General features: G+C 44.7%; 2 non-coding genes across 2 annotated transcripts; both read left to right on the top strand.

Annotated features, from left to right (window-relative positions):
- Positions 1–798: 798 nt before the first annotated feature.
- Positions 799–880, top strand: trnas-aga (transfer RNA serine (anticodon AGA)). The gene has a single exon. It is a non-coding gene; the product is annotated as a tRNA-Ser (tRNA).
- A 3861-nt stretch (positions 881–4741) lies between these two features.
- On the top strand, positions 4742–4823 carry trnas-aga (transfer RNA serine (anticodon AGA)). The gene has a single exon. It is a non-coding gene; the product is annotated as a tRNA-Ser (tRNA).
- Positions 4824–5776: the final 953 nt, after the last annotated feature.

The raw sequence follows: 5776 nt of genomic DNA, 5'->3' as shown, positions 1-5776 counted from the left end.
CATTTCCCTTCTTCCACTCCCGTTTCAATTGTAAAGAAACTTTGAAGAAAAACAATCGAAAAGTCATATATGCAACATCGAACAACGTGCGTCATACCTTGGCCATTGATTACCGTAGATTAGAATACTTACAATATGGAAACAGGTCCTTCTGCCCAGCAACTCCACACCGACCCGCCCCAGCCCAAATGCATTCCTCTCCATTCACCACGTCAATTTAGCACGGCCATTTCACCTAACCGGTACATTTTTGGGCTATGGGAGAAAACCAGAGCAAGTGCACGCAGCCACGGGGAGAATGTGCAAACTCCACACATTCAGTTGCATGAGGCAGGAATTGACCCTGACTCTGTGGTATTGTGTAACAGCAGCGCTCACGATGGTGTCAGCGTTAGATGGGACTTATTTGCCGTCTTTTATTGGGAAAAATCTATTTCATTGTGAGCATCTGGAAAGACCAGCTCCTTCGCCAGAAAAAGAAATGAATATGTCTCTAACCTTGGATTGTTTCATGCCCAAGAAGACTCAGATCAATACCTCTCTTGATCAGCTCTGCTGATCATGTTTGCAAAGAGATCTAGCAAATTGCCAAAGTGGGATTGTCCTTTCAATCAATAATTTTGACTCAGTTTGGCTGCAAATATCTTTTCCTAAATTTGTGTGTTTCTTCCTTTACATTGGTGTCTCGCACCTGACAATTGACAGCAGAGGTGCGAGAGGAGAACGGAAGCATTGATCTCATCAAGTCAACGGCAGCTTACAATGATTTGGTCAATGCTCAAGCCACCCACGCTGTCAGTAGTCATGGCCGAGTGGTAAAGGCGATGGACTAGAAATTCATTGGGGTTTCCCCACGTAGGTTCGAATCCTGCTGACTACGGAATGAATGATTTCCTGCTGGTACAATTTTCGCTTAAAGTTCGGAAAAACTATTTTGTGAACCAGGCCGGTAATTTGATTGGACTTGGGAAACTCGAGTTCTTCATCAGAAATGTTCCATAGATAAAACATTATCTCTTTCTCTTTCCAGATACACTGCTCGACACATCGGGTTTCTGCAGCTGTTATTGAACGTCCTGAGCAGAAGTGCTACTTTTCATTCGATTCCTTTAATCCCTGTCCACTGTTCTCTGACTCGGGTCACTGGCAACACTTCCTCCTGCTCGTCAAAGTGCTCATTCCCCACCGCTCCCTCTCCATCATTAGAAACAACCGCAGGAAATCGCCACTTAACCATCTTTGTTCCAAAGTGAAATTCATCAGCCTCGGGATTCTCTCCACCAAACGGGACTTCTCATCCCTGGACATGGTGCAAGCCAGAGGATTGTGAAGAGATACTGTGAAAATATTTTCAGCTGGCAGTTGAAAAAATATTTAGGAAGCAAACCATATAACTTAGGCTCCAGCTTTGTAAATCTTGAGAAATTCTTTGGGAAATGGAATCAGAGGAGAATGAAAAAGTGTGAACTGTCGGATGGAGTAGAGGACGGGACATTGACTCTGATGTTCTCGGGACAGGAACTGATCTGAGACATTGAAATCATTCTCGCTCACGTACGTGAGGAATGCGAACTTCATCTAGACTCTGGGACAATGAAAAACTCTGGAACACTCAAGACAATATCCAAATATTTCCTGGGATCACTACAGTACGAGTGCTATAGATGAGTCATTTTTGGCCCAGTGTGTGCAGGAGGGCTTCCTGACACAGTACGTACATATGCCTTCAAGTGACGAAGCCACTTACGATTTAGTACTGGGTAACGAGCCTGGCCAGGTTTTAGATTCGGAAGTAGGTGAGCACTTTGGAGACATCGATCACAATTCTCTGAGGTTTACTTTCGTGATTGAAGGGGATAGGTGCATCCACGGAGCAAGTGTTTCAGCTGGTGGAAGGGAATTTACGATGCAATGAGGTAAGATTTAGGAAGCGTAGAATGGGGTAGGAAACTGCAGGGGGTGAGCACATTAAAATGTGGAGCTTATTCAAGGAAAGCTGAAACTTTATTGCTGGAACAGCACAGCAGGTCAGGCAGCATCTAGGGAACAGGAGATTCGACGTTTCGGGCACATGCCCTTCTTCTCCTGAAGAAGGGCATGTGCCCGAAACGTCGAATCTCCTGTTCCCTAGATGCTGCCTGACCTGCTGTGCTGTTCCAGCAATAAAGTTTCAGCTTTGATCTCCAGCGTCTGCAGACCTCACTTTATCCTTTTCAAGGAAAAGCTCCTGTGTGTCCTAGATAAGTATGTACCTATCAGGCAGGGAGGAAGATCTAGAACGCGTGAGCCGTGGTTTACTAAGGAAGTGGAATCCCTGGTCAAGAAGAACAAGACGTCTTATGTTAGGATAAAATGTGAAAACTCAGTTAGAGCGCTCGAGGGTTCCAATGATATCAGGAGAGACCTAAAAAGAGAGCTGAGAAGAGCCAGGAGGAGACATGAGAAGTTGTTGGCAGATAGGATCAGGGTTAACCCTAAGGCTTTCCATAGGTATGTCAGGAATAAAAGAATGACGAGAGTTAAATTTGGGACAATCAAGAATAATAGTGGGAAGTTGTGTGTGAAGTCAGAGAAGATAGGGGAAGTACTAAATAAATATTTTTCGACAGTGTTCGCTATAGAAAATGAAAATATTGGCGAGGAAGATGCAGAGTTCCTTGCGTCTAGACGAGAAGAGATTGAGGTTCACAAGGAAGAGATATTTGAAATACTGCAGAGTGTGAAAAAAGATAAGTCAGCTGGGCCGGATGGGAGCGATCTGATTTTGTTTAGCAAATGCACTGCAGGAAGGTACAAATCAGGCTGATGTTTACAACGGCTCGTTTTGAGCCGCTAATTTCAGTGAAGTGGCGGCGCCAAAGAAGGTGTCACGCATCTCGTCTAATTCCACATCCTGAGCTCGAAATGACCAGAGGTTTCTCGCCGAGTTTCTGCAGGGTCTTGTTTGGACGACACCATGACACGTTTTCACTGGAGTGGATCATGAAATCGCGTCGTGACTGTTTTTAAAACGATGGAAACTTCCAGCAGAGAAGGACGCGACCCTGAAGCAGGCAGCTGAGGACAAATGTTTCTCCTTTGCCAGTGAAAGGCACTGCTTCACAAATTCGAAACTTCGAAGTGAAGGAATGTTGGTGAGTATCTTCGGTGCTTGTTCACCTTTTTAATTCTGATTCCGTGAAAGTCCATGGCATTACATATCGACATTCTGCCAATCGCTAGCCTTTCACTTGGGCCAGTGGCATAATGGAGAACGCGTCTGACTTCGGATCAGAAGATTGTAGTTTCGAGTCCTACCTGGCTTGAGGGGGAGTGTTTTGCTTTAACCGTGGTATACTTTGACGCTCCCCTGTCAAGTTTTCTCGGGACATCGCCACTGTGCTTCCGCATGAAAAGCCTGCATTTGTCCTATTGTCCATTTCAAATTCCAGCTCTCCACAACGGACACTTCCGTCTGTTTGGCGGTATCTTCTGGTGTGTCTCCCTCTGTGGGTGAAAATGAGCATGAGTTCCTCAAAAGAGTTACAATTCGTTATACTTCTGTCCCATTATTGTGACATGTAAGAACATAGGATAACCTCATTGACATTTGACCTGGAAACATTAGAACACGTGAGACTTTGGGCCAAAGTTCGAAACTGCGACTAGAATAGATGGCTCTCTGATTAGCCGCAATGCACACGGGCGGAATGGCCTTTTCCCACTTTGTAAATCTTCGAAGACAATATGAAAAAAATCTGCAACGAAAATGTTCAGACAGGGTGTTTTATTTACACCATGTACGATAGTATCTATCGCCTTCTCTTGTTATTTACTTGTGAGGATTCGGTATTCTCAGCACCGTGGCCCGGATCGTATTCCCGCTCATGGAATGGTTGTATTATTCAGCAAACATATCGGTGTTCCAGTACGTCTGCCGATTTTCCGATGCTGGCAGGTCGTTGGTTTTGTCCAAAACATTATGAAGGTAAACATAAAACAAATAGCTGCAGATGCAGGAAATCTGAGCCAAAAACGAAAATTGTTTGTGCAGCGGAGCATGACTGGCAACAGAAACGTTGACTCTCCTGCTCCTCGGATGCAGCCTGACCTGCTGTCCTTTTCCAGCATCACTCTGATCTAAAGTCAGGTTTCCAGCATCTACAGTCCTCACTTTAGCCTAGTTTCTTCAGTGTCTCTGGTTCCCAATTCAAGAACTCCATCTCTAGCGGTTTCATGTTTGTACCTCCGTGCTGAGGAGTTGAAGAGTGAGAAAAGTAACTCACCTCCTCCATCTCTGGGGTAATTAGGGACTGAAAATGAATCGTGTCCCATTGAAATATATCTACATGCGAATTAATCTCTGTCTCTTATTGGGAACCATCTCTTTCATTGTAACCATCAGGAAAGATCATTTAGTTCGCCAGAAAAAGAAATGAATATGTCACTAAATTTTGTTTGCTTCAGGTCCGAGAATACTGAGATCAATAGCTCCTTTGCTTACTTCTGCTGGTCATGTTCGCAAAGAGATATGGCAAATTGCCAAGTGTGATTTTCCTTTCAATAAAAAATTTTGACTCAGTTTGCCTGCAAACATCTTTTACTACCTTTGTGCTTTTCTTCTTTTACATTGGTGTCTCGCACCTTCCAAATGACAGCAAAGGTATGAAAGGAGATGGAAGCATTTCGCTCATCAAGTCAGCGAGAGCTTTCAATGAGATTACGGCTGATTTGGTCTATGCTCAACCCGCCTGAGCTATCTGTAGTCATGGCCGAGTGGTTAAGGCGATGGATTAGAAATCCATTGGGGTTTCCCCACGTAGGTTCGAATCCTGCTGACTACGTTATGAATGCATTCCTGCTGGTACAATTATCGCTCAAAATTCAGCAAAACTATTTTGTGAACCAGGCCGGTAATTTGATTAGACTTGGGAAACTCGAGTTCTTCATCAGAAATGTTCCATATTTAAAACATTAACTCTGTTTCTCTTTCCAGATACACTGCTCGACACATCGGGTTTCTGCAGCTGTTATTGAACGTCCTGAGCAGAAGTGCTGCTTTTCATTAGATTCCTTTAATCCCTGTCCACTGTTCTCTGACTCGGGTCAGTGGCAACACTTCCTCCTGCTCGTCAAAGTGCTCATTCCCCACCGCTCCCTCTCCATCATTAGAAACAACCGCAGGAAATCGCCACTTAACCATTTTTGTTCCAAAGTGAAACTCATCAGCCTCGGGAATCTCTCCACCAAACGGGACTTCTCATCCCTGGACATGGTGCAAGCCAGAGGATTGTGAAGAGACACTGTGAAAATATTGTCAGTTGGCAGTTGAAAAAATGTTTAGGAAGCAAACCATATAATTTAGGCTCCAGCTTTGTAAATCTTGAGAAACTCTTTGGGAAATGGAATCAGAGGAGAATGAAGAAGTGTGAACTGTCGGACCGAGTAGAGGACGGGACATTGACTCTGATGTTCTCGGGACAGGAACTAATCTGAGACATTGAAGTCATTCTCGCTCACGTACGTGAGGAATGCAAACTTCATCTGGACTCTGGGACAATGAAAAACTCTGGAACACTCAAGACAATGATGTGTTTCTGTTCGCGGAGCTGGAAGTTTTTGTTGGAAACGTTTCGTCCCCTGTCTAGGTGGCATCCTCAGTGCTTGGGAACCTCCTGTGAAGCGCTTCTGTGGTGTTTCGTGCGGCATTTATGGTGGCCTGTCCTTGCCGCTTCCTGTTGTCAGTTTCAGCTCTCCGCTGCAGTGGCTGGTATATTGGGTCCAAGTCGATGTGTTT

This window comes from Chiloscyllium plagiosum, unplaced genomic scaffold, assembly GCF_037043375.1.
Source record: "Chiloscyllium plagiosum isolate Xiang-an unplaced genomic scaffold, Cpla_swu_hap1 HiC_scaffold_47, whole genome shotgun sequence".
Lineage (NCBI taxonomy): Eukaryota > Metazoa > Chordata > Chondrichthyes > Orectolobiformes > Hemiscylliidae > Chiloscyllium > Chiloscyllium plagiosum.
Note: the sequence above shows the minus strand (reverse complement) of the source record. Positions and strands in the feature narration are given on the sequence as shown.